This window comes from Leuresthes tenuis, unplaced genomic scaffold (assembly GCF_036924035.1).
Source record: "Leuresthes tenuis unplaced genomic scaffold, fLeuTen1.0.hap1 SCAF_147, whole genome shotgun sequence".
Taxonomy (NCBI): domain Eukaryota; kingdom Metazoa; phylum Chordata; class Actinopteri; order Atheriniformes; family Atherinopsidae; genus Leuresthes; species Leuresthes tenuis.
This window is the reverse complement of record NW_027325501.1, coordinates 54,252-66,992: the sequence shown is the minus strand read 5'-3', so window position 1 is coordinate 66,992 and position 12,741 is coordinate 54,252. Positions and strand designations below refer to the sequence as shown.

The 12,741-nt window shown below is 45.0% G+C and overlaps 3 non-coding genes across 3 annotated transcripts; all 3 read right to left on the bottom strand.

Annotated features, from left to right (window-relative positions):
• Nucleotides 1–749: 749 nt before the first annotated feature.
• On the bottom strand, nt 750–863 carry LOC140287555 (U5 spliceosomal RNA). The gene has a single exon (XR_011911700.1). It is a non-coding gene; the product is annotated as a U5 spliceosomal RNA (small nuclear RNA).
• A 411-nt stretch (nt 864–1,274) lies between these two features.
• Nucleotides 1,275–1,465, bottom strand: LOC140287561 (U2 spliceosomal RNA). The gene has a single exon (XR_011911705.1). It is a non-coding gene; the product is annotated as a U2 spliceosomal RNA (small nuclear RNA).
• A 278-nt stretch (nt 1,466–1,743) lies between these two features.
• LOC140287558 (U5 spliceosomal RNA) lies at nt 1,744–1,857 on the bottom strand. The gene has a single exon (XR_011911702.1). It is a non-coding gene; the product is annotated as a U5 spliceosomal RNA (small nuclear RNA).
• Between the last annotated feature and the right edge of the window lie 10,884 nt (nt 1,858–12,741).

Sequence of the window (12,741 nt, the reverse complement as noted above, 5' to 3'; positions counted from 1 at the left end):
TGGGAAACTAGCTCTCCTTTTCGGACTCTCGTGTTGGCCTCTGATGCAATGTTGCATTTAACTTTGAGTCCCTGGGGGTTGATTGCAGAGCTAAAGGGAATCAGAGGACAACTCAGATGCCGTCCTCCTCGGCTGTTGACCTTCGGGGAGGTGAGTACCTTCACTAGACTCACCTGTCTGCTCTTCCTCCTCATTTAGCTTAGCTCCACCCTCTGCCTGTGAATTCTCACAGACTTCAGCACTGAGTGGTGAGGCCTCTACAGGCCCCTCTCCTTTTTGCTCCTCACTTCCAATCCAAGCTTTTAGCGGGAAGTTTGAATTTATTGGGTCAACCTCTTCACTTTGTTCACCAACTGCCACCTCAGAAGAGGTGATTTAATTCTCCACAGAGATTACATTTCCTGCCATTTGGACACTCTCCAAAAGTGTCCCCAATTTCTCTGCACTTCCCACATATCACCTTGGTACAAGCCTCAACCAGGTGCCCATGCTCACCACACTTGCGGCAGAGCTTGGGCTGCCCCTGGTACTGGATGTAACCTCGGTTTTCGAGGTGGCCAGAGTGTCACTTTGCATCTCCGCCCACCCGCTGCACTGAGCACTCTTCAGCCCTTTTAAATGGTATAACTTTGCACTCCCGCACGCTCCAGCGAGCACCATTCAAGCAACAACTTTGCACTCCAGCTTCAAACATCGGCACAGTCGCAACAAGTAAGGCAAGATTTCTTTTGCACAGACAGAAAGGGCTTCACCCGCAAAGGTAAAGCCTGCCAAAAATAGCAACAACTCATTAGTGCTGCTCTCCACGGAAGTCTTTAGTAAAAGGCGAAAGACTTGTACATTATGAAGAGAAACCAGAGTACGATTATCTGTCACTGCGGGAGCAGGGCATCAGGCTAGTTGGCATAGCCACCTTCCCCATGGTGAGCTTTGCTTGGTTGAGACGCTTGCTCCCCCTCCTTGCTCCTCGGCTGACCAAGTAGGAAAAATCGGGCCCTATTCGATGGCTGCCTTGTCTTTTACTCTGTGCAAAAGACAAGGCAGCCACAAACACCACGGGAACACCGTATTGAGGCTTTGTTCTGACCGCTCATTCAGTGTCGCGTTTCTTTCAAGCAATTCTCCCGGTTAGCCCGCACTCGGCTCGCCCCCAGAGCTGTGTTAAAGTCTACTTCGCATTCACTCTCTTTTCTCAGCAGACTAAAAGAAAGTTTCATCTTGGGCTCCCTGAAACTTCCATCCTGCACCACTGTTTGCTTTTTCACAAGAGCAGAGAAGAGCGCACCGTTCCCAGCGGCACTGCAGTACCGGGTCGATGCTTGGAGTGAACGGAGCAAGCTCCTTTTTCAACTCCTATTGCTAAAAATCAATTTAATATGTAGTCCTCGTACAAAGGCCATATCAGATATTAAACTGATAAGAACAGGTACTACACTTGATCTTAGCCAAAAGGCCGAGAAGTGATATCTGTCCACTGGTTCACGTCCAAGGGCCCTTCCTGGCACAATGCGCACTTGTAGCGGTGTTCTTTTTATGGCCATAGGTGGCCAGAGTGTCACTTTGCACCTCCGCCCACCCGCTGCACTGAGCACTCTTCAGCCCTTTTAAATGGTATAACTTTGCACTCCCGCACGCTCCAGCAAGCACCATCCAAGCAACATCGGCACAGTTGCAACAAGTAAGGCGACTCTACTCTCACTCTGCACAGTAACAAGATTTCTTTTGCACAGACGGAAAGGGCTTCACCCGCAAAGGTAAAGCCTGCCAAAAATAGCAACAACTCATTAGTGCTGCTTTCCACGGAAGTCTTTAGTAAAAGGCGAAAGACTTGTACGTTATGAAGAGAAACCAGAGTACGATTATCCATCACTGCGGGAGCAGGGCATCAGGCTAGTTGGCATAGCCACCTTCCCCATGGTGAGCTTTGCTTGGTTGAGACGCTTGCTCCCCCCCTTGCTCCTCGGCTGACCAAGTAGGACTCTTGGGATTTTATCTATAAAATGAATTCCTTCACTCAAACTATGTTAAAACTGCTTTGTCCTTCATATTTACCATGTCTAGAAAGATTTAAACAAAAAAAACAACGTTGTACTTTGCAGTAAAAGACAGAGCAAATCTAAAGTTTCATGAATCCGAGAATAAGCTTACTTTCATGAGTTCTTCACGATTTGGGATTTTGCTATAAAATGAATTCCTTCACTCAAACTAAATCGCTAATCTGTTACATGTAAGGCAGATGTCAAATTCACCGAAATAGGATCTAAGGGTATTCGGCCAATCGAGCTGTAGCAGCTTCGGTAAAAGAGTATAAGTTGAAGAGTTTGTGAATAAAGGTGTGCGCACCCATAGTGAGCTGTAGGAAAATAGGCAGGGAGCAATGCCGGCTGGGGTATATGTTCTTGTATGTTGTCTGACTGTTTGATTTGAATGTGTTGTGTAAGTGTCCCGTTGAATGTTACATGTTTGGGCTTTGACACGCTTCACTGTGGTTGTTAACTGTGTGGTGTGTCCTGAAATGTTATATGTTTGGGCTGTGTGACATGCTTAATGCTTGTCAGTAGCTACCCACTTATTCATATATAGCAACTGACAACATAAGAAGTCCGGACATACTTTGATAGTAGTTGTAGAAGTATCCTTATTGATAATAGATAAACTAATTCATAGTGATAGAACAGTAGATGAACAGGTGCCTGCACATGTCTCACGAAAATAAAATGGGTGTATGATTGCTGACGGCAGAGCAATACTGCCAAACTTATGAGTTCTTGTGGCAAACTTGATTCAGTGTCTTGACGTGTATACGCTGTTTCGCTGACTTGATTGTCACAAGAAACAAAGTGTGTTTGATAAGATCCGACCATTTTATTACGGGAGGATCAGTATCAGTATTCGGCTGCAAGTAGGTGTGAATGTCCAACCATAATTTGTAAAAAGCGGGTAAGAAAAGGTTCTCATGCCCGACTATACATTAACAAAAGCGGGAGGAGAGGTCTTCGGATGAGAGTGGGTGAGAATTTCCAACCATAATCTATAAAATGCGGTGAAGAAAAAGGTGTGAATGCTACATAGAACACTCAAAAGTGGAGCGGAAGTGTTCGGCTGCAAGAAGGTGTGAATGTCCAACTATATTTGGTGAAAAGTAGGTGAAGCAAGGTCTGAATGCCCAACCTTACATCATCAAAAGCGAGATCAGGTGTTTGGCTGCAAGAAGGCCATAGTTTGCCAAAAGCGGGTAAGGTGCGAATGACCGACTAAATATCAACAAAAGTGGGGGCGGAGGTCTTCGGATGCAAGTGGGTGTGAATATCCCACCATACAAGTATGGTGGAGAGGAAGCTGTGAATGGCCGACCATAGTAAAAAGCGGGTGAGAAAAGGTGCGAATGTCCACCATTATACACCATCAAAACAGGGAGCGGAGGTGTTTGGCTGCGACAAGGTGTGAATGTCCACCCATAATTAATGAAAAGCGGGCAACAAGTAGGTTTGAATGCCCAACCATACATCATCAAAATAAGGAGCGGAGGTGTTCCGTTGTAAGAAGTTATGAATGTCCGACCATAGTTGGTAAAAAGCGGGTAAGAAAAGGTTAAAATACCCGACTGTACACAATCAATAGCGGGAGCGGAGTTGTTCGGCTACTAAAAGGTGTGAAAGTCCGACCAAGTTTTGTAAAAAGCGGGTAAGAAAAGGTTCGAATGCCCGACAATTTATGATCAAAAGAGGGAGCGGAGTTGTTCAGCTGCAAGAAGGTCTGAATGTCCATCAATAATTGCTAGAAAAAATTAAAGTAAAAATTTTGAAAATCAAACCGCACATGATCATAAGTGGGAGAGGAGGTGTTCAGCTGCAAGAAGGTGTGAATGTCCACCCATAATTACTGAAAAATGGGTAAAAAAAAGGTGCGAATACCCAACCATACATCATCAAAAGCAGCTGTGGATGTGTTCGGCTACAAGAGGGTTTGAACGTCCAACCAAAGTTTGTAAAAAGCAGTTAAGAAAAGTTTCGAATATCCAACCAAACATAATCAAAAGCGGGAGCAGAACTGTTCGACTGCAAGTAAGTGTGAATGTCAGATCATAATTTGCAAAACAACAACTATACACCATCAAATGCGGGAGCGGAGTTGTTCGTCTGTTAGTAGGTGTGAATCTCCGACCATAATTGCTGAAAAATGTGTTAGAAAAGGTAAGAATGCCGGTCCATACATCATCAAAAGCGAGAGAGGTGGTGTTCTGCTGAAAGTAGGTGTGAATGTCCAGCCATAATTACTCACAAACAGGTAAGAAAATGTAGTATTGCCAGATCATACATGATCAAAACAGGGAGCGGAGGTGGTTCAGCTGCAAGAAGGTGTGAATGTCCGACTAAAGTTCAAATATATTCACAAAAGCGGGAGGAGAGGTCTTCGGATGAGAGTGGTTGAGAATTTCCAACCATAATCCATAAAATGCGGTGAAAAAAAGGTGTGATAGAACACTAAAAGGTGGAGCAGACGTGTTCCGCTGTAAGAAGGTGTGAATGTCCGACCATAGTTTGTAAAAAGCGGGTAAGAAAAGGTTAAAATACCCGACTGTACACCACCAATAGCGGGAGCAGGGTTGTTCGGGTACAAGAAGGTGTGAAAGTCCACCCATGGTTTGTAAAAAGCGGGTAACAAAAGGTTCGAATGCCCGAATATATACTATCAAAAGCGGAAGCGGAGGTGTTCGGCTGCAAGAAGGTGTGAACGTCCGACCAAAGTTTGTAAAAAGCAGTTAAGAAAAGGTTCGAATATCCAACCAAACAAAATCAAAAGCGGGAGCAGAGCTGTTCGACTGCAAGTAGGTGTGAATGTCCAGCCATAATTACTCACAACCGGGTAAGAAAAGGTAGTATTGCCAGACCATACATAATCAAAACAGGGAGCAGAGGTGGTTCAGCTGCAACGTGTGAATGTCTGACTATAGTTTGCAAAAAGCGGGTAAGACAAGGTGCGAATAACCGACAATGTATGATCAAAAGAGGGAGCGGAGGTGTTCGGCTGCAAGGTCTGAATGTCCAACCATAATTTCTAAAAACCAGGTAAGAAAAGGCTCGAAAGCCCGACTATACACCATCAAAAGCGGAAGCGGAGGTGTTCGGCTTCAAGAAGACGTGTACCTCCGAACAAAGTTTGTAAAAAGCAGTTAAGAAAAGGTTCGAATATCCAACCAAACATAATCAAAAGCGGGAGCAGAGCTGTTCGACTGCAAGTAGGTGTGAATGTCAGATCATAATTTGCAAAAAGCTGATGAGAAAGGGTGAGAATGCCCGACTATACACCATCAAATGCGGTAGCGGAGTTGTTCGGCTTTGAGTAGGTGTGAATGTCCAGCCAAAATTACTCACAAACGGGTAAGAAAAGGTAGTATTGCCAGACCATACATGATCAAAACAGGGAGCGGAGGTGGTTCAGCTGCAAGAAGGTCTGAATGTCCGACTAAAGTTTGTAAAAAGCGCGTAAGACAAGGTGCGAATGCCAGACAATGTATGATCAAAAGAGGGAGCGGAGGTGTTAGGTTGCAAGAAGGTCTGAATGTCCAACCATAATTTGTAAAAACCGGGAAGAAAAGGCTCGAAAGCCCTACTATACACCATCAAAAGCGCGAGCAGAGGGGTTCAGCTGCAAGAAGGTCTGAATGTCCATCAATAATTTCTTTAAAACATGAAAGAAAATTTTCGAATATCAAACCGCACATGATCATAAGCGGGAGAGGATGTTTTCAGCTGCAAGACGGTGTGAATGTCCACCCATAATTCCTGAAAAATGGGTAAAAAAAGGTGCGAATGCCCAACCATACATTATCAAAAGCAGCTGTGAATATCAGATCATAATTTGCAAAAAGCTGATGAGAAAGAGTGAGAATGCCCGACTATACACCATCAAATGCGGGAACTGAGGTGTTCGGCTCTGAGTAGGTGGGAATGTCCGACCATAATTGCTGAAAAATGTGTTAGAAAAGGTAAGAATGCCGGTCCATACATCATCAAAAGCGAGAGAGGTGGTGTTCTGCTGAAAGTAGGTGTGAATGTCCAGCCATAATTACTCACAAACGGGTAAGAAAAGGTAGTATTGCCAGACCATACATGATCAAAACAGGGAGCGGAGGTGGTTCAGCTGCAAGAAGGTGTGAATGTCCGACTAAAGTTCAAATATATTAACAAAAGCGGGAGGAGAGGTCTTCGGATGACAATGGTTGAGAATTTCCAACCATAATCTATAAAATGCGGTGAAAAAAAGGTGTTATAGAACACTAAAAGGTGGAGCGGAAGTGTTCGGCTGCAAGAAGGTGTGAATGTCCGACTATATTTGGTGAAAAGCAGGGGAAGCAAGGTCTGAATGCCCAACCTTACATCATCAAAAGCGAGATCAGAGGTGTTTGGCTGCAAGAAGGCCATAGTTTGCCAAAAGCGGGTAAGGTGCGAATGACCGACTAAATATCAACAAAAGTGGGGGCGGAGGTCTTCGGATGCAAGTGGGTGTGAATCTTCCACCATACAAGTATGGTGGAGAGGAAGCTGTGAATTGCTGACCATAGTTTGCAAAAAGCGGTTGAGAAAAGGTGCGAATGTCCAACCATACATGATCAAAACAGGGAGCGGAGGTGTTTGGCTGCGACAAGGTGTGAATGTCCACCCATAATTAATGAAAAGCGGGCAAGAAGTAGGTTCGAATGCCCAACCACACATCATCAAAAGCAGGAGTGGATGTGTTCGGCTACAAGAAGGTTTGAATGTCCGAGCATAGTTTGTAAAAAGCGGGTAAGAAAAGGTTCGAATGCCCAAACATACACCATCAAAAGAGGGAGCGGACGTGTTCCGCTTTAAGAAGGTGTGAATGTCCGACCAGAGTTGGTAAGAAGCGGGTAAGAAAACGTTAAAAAACCTGACTGTACACAATCAATAGTGGGAGCGGATGTGTTCAGTTACAAGAAGGTGTGACAGTCCGACCATGGTTTGTAAAAAGCGGGTAAGAAAAGTTGCAAATGCCCGACAATGTATGATCAAAAGAGGGAGCGGAGCTTTTCGGTTACAAGAAGGATTGAATGTCCGACCATAGTTTGTAAAAAGCGGGTAAGAAAAGGTTCGAATGCCCGACTATACACCATCAAAAGCGGAAGCGGAGGTGTTCCGCTGTAAGACGGTGTGAATGTCCAACCATAGTTGGTAAAAAGCGGGTAAGAAAAGGTTAAACTACCCGACTGTACACAATCAATAGCGTGAGTGGAGTTGTTCGGCTACAAGAAGGTGTGAAAGTCCGACCATGGTTTGTAAAAAGCGGGTAAGAAAAGGTTCGAATTCCCGAATATATACCATCAAAAGCGGAAGCGGAGGTGTTCGGTTGCAAGAAGGTTTGAACGTCCGACCAAAGTTTGTAAAAAGCAGTTAAGAAAAGCGTCGAATATCCAACCAAACAAAATCAAAAGCGGGAGCAGAGCTGTTCGACTGCAAGTAGGTGTGAATGTCCAGCCATAATTACTCACAAACGGGTAAGAAAAGCTAGTATTGCCAGACCATACATGATCAAAACAGGGAGCGGAGGTGGTTCAGCTGCAACGTGTGAATGTCTGACTATAGTTTGTAAAAAGCGGGTAAGACAAGGTGCAAATGCCCAACAATGTATGATCAAAAGAGGGAGCGGAGGTGTTCGGCTACAAGAAGGTGTGAAAGTCCGACCATGGTTTGTAAAAAGCAGGTAAGAAAAGGTTCGAATGCCCGAACATACACCATCAAAAGAGGGAGCGGACGTGTTCCGCTGTAAGAAGGTGTGAATGTCCGACCATAGTTGGTAAAAAGCGGGTAAGAAAAGGTTAAAATACCCGACTGTACACAATCAATAGCGGGAGCAGAGTTGTTCGGCTACAAGAAGGTGTGAAAGTCCACCCATGGTATGTAAAAAGCGGGTAACAAAAGGTTCGAATGCCCAAATATGTACCATCAAAAGCGGAAGCAGAGGTGTTCGACTGCAAGTAGGTGTGAATATCAGATCATATGCAAAAAGTTGATGAGAAAGGGTGAGAATGCCTGACTAAACACCATCAAATGCGGGAGCGGAAGTGTTTGGCTGTGAGTAGGTGTGAATGTCCGACCATAATTGCTGAAAAATGTGTTAGAAAAGGTAAGAATGCTGGACCATACATCATCAAAAGCGGGAGAGGTGGTGTTCGGCTGCAAGAAGGTGTGAAAGTCCGACCATGGTTTGTAAAAAGCGGGTAAGAAAAGGTTTGAATGCCCGAATATACACCATCAAAAGTGGAAGCGGAATTGTTCGGCTGCAAGAAGGTGTGAACGTCCGACCAGTTTGTAAAAAGCAGTGAAAAGCGAGAAAAAGCTTTTCGTTAGTTTTGCATGATTTGGGATTTTGCTTATAAAATGCATTCCTTCACTCAAACTATGTTAAAACTGATTTGTCCTTCATATTTACCTTGTCTAGAAAGATTTAAACAAAAAAAAAAACCCCAACGTACTTTGCAGTAAAAGAAAGAGCAAATCTAAGATCTAAAAGTTTCAGGAATCCGAGTATAAGCTTGCTTTCATGAGTTCTTCACGATTTCGGATTTTGCTACAAAATGAATTGCTTTGCTCAAACCAAGTTAAACCTGCTTTGTCCTTCCATATTTATCAATGTCGAGATAGATTTAAACAAAACAAAGAAAACACGTTGTACTTTGCAATATAACAAATAGCAACACTGAAGGATCAGGAATCCGAGAATAAGCTTTTCATGTGTTGTGCATGTTTTGAGATTTTGTTTTAAAATGAATTCCTTCACTCAAACTATGTTAAAACTGCTTTGACATTGATAAATATGAAGACAAAGCAATTTTAACTTGGTTTGAGCAAAGCAATTCATTTTATAGGAAAATCCGAAATCATGCAGAACGTATGAAAATAAGCTTATTCTCGGATTCCTGTTCCTTCAGTGTTGCTCTTTCTTCTACTGCAATATACAATGTTGTTCTTTGTTGAAGTCGATCTAGACATTGATAAATATGAAGTTAAAAGCAGTTTTAACATAGTTTGAGTGAAGGAATTCATTTTATAGCAAAATCCCAAATCATGCAGAACGTATGAAAAGAAGCTTATTCTCGGATTCCTGTTCCTTCAGTGTCTCTCTTTCTTCTACTGCAATATACAATGTTGTTCTTTGTTGAAGTCGATCTAGACATTGATAAATATGAAGGACAAAGAAGTTTTCACTTGGTTTGAGTGAAGGAATTCATTTTATACATAAAATCCCAAATCATGCAGAACGTATGAAAGTAAGCTTATTCTCGGATTCCTGTTCCTTCAGTGTTGCTCTTTCTTCTACTGCAATATACAATGTTGTTCTTTGTTGAAGTCGATCTAGACATTGATAAATATGAAGGTAAAAGCAGTTTTAACATAGTTTGAGTGAAGGAATTCATTTTATAGCAAAATCCCAAATCATGCAGAACGTATGAAAATAAGCTTATTCTCGGATTCCTGATCCTTCAGTGTCTCTCTTTCTTCTACTGCAAAATCTAATGTTGTTCTTTGTTGAAGTCGATCTAGACATTGATAAATATGAAGGTAAAAGCCGTTTTACCATAGTTTGATTGAAGGAATGCATTTTATAAGCAAAATCCCAAATCATGCAGAACTCATGAAAAGCTTTTTCTCGGATTTCTGAACCTTTCTTTCTTTTACTGCAAAATACTACGTTGTTTTTTGTTCAAATCTATCTAGACATTTATAAATACCAGCCGAACATCTCTGCTGCCGCTTTTGATAATTTATGGTTTGGTATTCTTACCTTTTCTTACCCGTTTGTGAGTAATTATGGCTGGATATTCACACCTTCTTGCAGCCGAACACCACCTCTCCCGCTTTTGATGATGTATGGGCTGGCATTCTTACCTTTTCTAACACATTTTTCAGCAACTAGGGTGGGACATTCACACCTACTCACAGACAAACACCTCCGCTCTCGCATTTGATGGTGTATAGTAGGGCATTCTCACCCTTTCTCATCAGCTTTTTGCAAATTATGATCTGACATTCACACCTACTGCTTTTTACAAACTATGGTCAGACATTCACACCGTCTTACAGTGCAACACCTCCGCTCCCGCTTTTGATGGTGTATAGTCGGGCATTCAAACCTTTCTTACCCGCTTTTTACAAACCATGGTGAGACTTTCACACCTTCTTGTAGCCGAACACATCCGCTCCCGCTATTGATTGTGTACAGTCGGATATTTGAACCTTTTCTTACCTTCTTTTTACCAACTATGGTTGGGCATTCACACCTACTTACAGCGGAACACGTCCGGTCTGTCTTTTGATGGTGTATGTTCGGGCATTCGAAGCTTTTCTTACCCGCTTTTTACAAACTATGCTCGGACATTCAAACCTTCTTGTAGCCGAACACATCCACTCCTGCTTTTGATGATGTATGGTTGGGCATTGGAACCTACTTGTTGCCCGCTATTCATTAATTATGGGTGGACATTAAAACCTTGTCGCAGCCAAACACGTCCGCTCCCTGTTTTGATCATGTATGGTTGGACATTCGCACCTTTTCTCACCCGCTTTTTGCAAACAATGGTCAGCAATTCATAGCTTCCTCTCCACCATACTTGTATGGTGGAATATTCACACCCACTTTCATCCGAAGACCTCCGCCCCCACTTTTGTTGATATTTAGTCGGTCATTCGCACCTTACCCGCTTTTGGCAAACTATGGCCTTCTTGCAGCCAAACACCTCTGATCTCGCTTTTGATGATGTAAGGTTGGGCATTCAGACCTTGCTTCACATGCTTTTCACCAAATATAGTCGGACATTCACACCTTCTTGCAGCCGAACACTTCCGCTCCACCTTTTAGTGTTCTATAACACCTTTTTTTCACCGCATTTTATAGATTATGGTTGGAAATTCTCAAACACTCTCATCCGAAGACTTCTCCTCTCACTTTTGTTAATATATTTGAACTTTAGTCGGACATTCACACCTTCTTGCAGCTGAACCACCTCCGCTCCCTGTTTTGATCATGTATGGTCTGGCAATACTACCTTTTCTTACCCGTTTGTGAGTAATTATGGCTGGACATTCACACCTACTTTCAGCAGAACACCACTTCTCTCGCTTTTGATGATGTATGGACCGGCATTCTTACCTTTTCTAACACATTTTTCAGCAATTATGGTCGGAGATTCACACCTACTCACAGACGAACAACTCCGCTCCCGCATTTGATGGTGTATAGTTGGGCATTCTCACCCTTTCTCATCAGCTTTTTGCAAATTATGATCTGACATCCCTCCCTCCTGAGCTGTCACCTTATCGTGGTGGGGGAGTTTGCGTGCCCCAATGAGTCCGGGAGCTATGTTGCTCGGGGCTTTAAGCCCCTGGTAGGGTCACCCAAGGCAAGCAGATCCTAGATGAGGGACCAGACAAAGAACAGCTCAAAAGACCCCTTATGATGAACAAAAAATTTGGACCTCGTGATCCCTTGCCCGGATATGGGACACCGGGGCCTCCCCCCGGAGCCAGGCCCGGGGGTGGGGCCCGGCAGCGGGCGCCTGGTGGCCGGGTCTGTGCCCATGGGGCTCGGTCGGGCATAGCCCGAAATGATGACGTGGGTCCCCCTTCCGACGGGCTCACCACCCGTGGGAGGGGCCAAGGGGGTCGGGTGCGATGTGAGCTGGGTAGCGGCCGAAGGCAGAGGCCTTGGCGGTCTGATCCTCGGCTACTGAAGCTAGCTCTTGGGACGTGGAATGTCACCTCTCTGTTGGGGAAGGAGCCGGAGCTGGTGCGCGAGGCTGAGCGGTTCCGGCTAGATATAGTCGGACTCACCTCGACGCACGGCTTGGGCTCTGGAACCAGTCCTCTTGAGAGGGGTTGGACTCTCTTCCACTCTGGAGTTGCCCGTGGTGAGAGGCGCAGAGCAGGTGTGGGCATACTTATTGCCCCCCGGCTGTGTGCCAGTACATTGGGGTTTACCCCAGTGAACGAGAGGGTAGCCTCCCTCCGCCTTCGGGTGGGGGGACGAGTCCTGACTGTTGTTTGTGCCTATGCGCCAAACAGCAGTTCAGAGTACCCACCCTTTTTGGAGTCTCTGGGGGAGGCACTGGAGAATGCTCCTACCGGAGACTCCCTCTTTCTGCTGGGGGACTTCAATGCTCACGTGGGCAATGACAGTGAGACCTGGAGGGGTGTGATTGGGAGGAATGGCCCCCCCGATCTGAACCAGAGTGGTGTTATGTTGTTGGACTTCTGTGCTGGTCATGGACTGTCCATAACGAACACCATGTTCAGACATAAGGGTGTCCATATGTGCACTTGGCACCAGGACACCCTTGGCCGCAGTTCGATGATCGACTTTGTGGTTGTATCATCGGACTTGCGGCCGTATGTCCTGGACACTCGGGTGAAGAGAGGGGCGGAGCTGTCAACTGATCACCACCTGGTGGTGAGTTGGCTCCGCTGGTGGGGGAGGATGCCGATCAGACCTGGCAGGCCCAAACGTATTGTGAGGGTCTGCTGGGAGCGTTTGTCAGAATCCCCCGTCAGAAGGAGCTTTAACTCCCACCTCCGGCAGAGCTTCAACCATATCCCGGGGGAGGTGGGGGACATTGAGTCCGAATGGGCCATGTTCCGTGACTCCATTGCCGAGGCAGCTGATCAGAGTTGTGGCCGTAAGGTGGTCGGTGCCTGTCGTGGCGGCAACCCTCGAACCTGCTGGTGG